A 265-nucleotide genomic window follows, 5' to 3' on the forward strand; every position below is an offset into this window, starting at 1 on the left:
GACCAGCATAAAAGGGAGGAGAGACCGCCATCAGAAGAGCCGCCTTTAACACTATATAAGTTCGAGATCTTTGCTCCAGCGACTCAGTCCGGCAGATGTTGAGGCGAGTAGTGCCTCCTCTACCCGTCTATGCTAAACAAAGGAATCTGTAGTGTCACTGTTTGCCTGTCTCTTGGCGTGTGTTTGTTGAGTATGCTCCGTGGATTTCATTCGCGGGGGCTTGTTAGCATTCGTACCGACGGGTAAATTTCAGCATTGGAGGGTT

The sequence above is a fragment of the Penaeus monodon genome, chromosome 33, assembly GCF_015228065.2.
Source record: "Penaeus monodon isolate SGIC_2016 chromosome 33, NSTDA_Pmon_1, whole genome shotgun sequence".
Taxonomy (NCBI): domain Eukaryota; kingdom Metazoa; phylum Arthropoda; class Malacostraca; order Decapoda; family Penaeidae; genus Penaeus; species Penaeus monodon.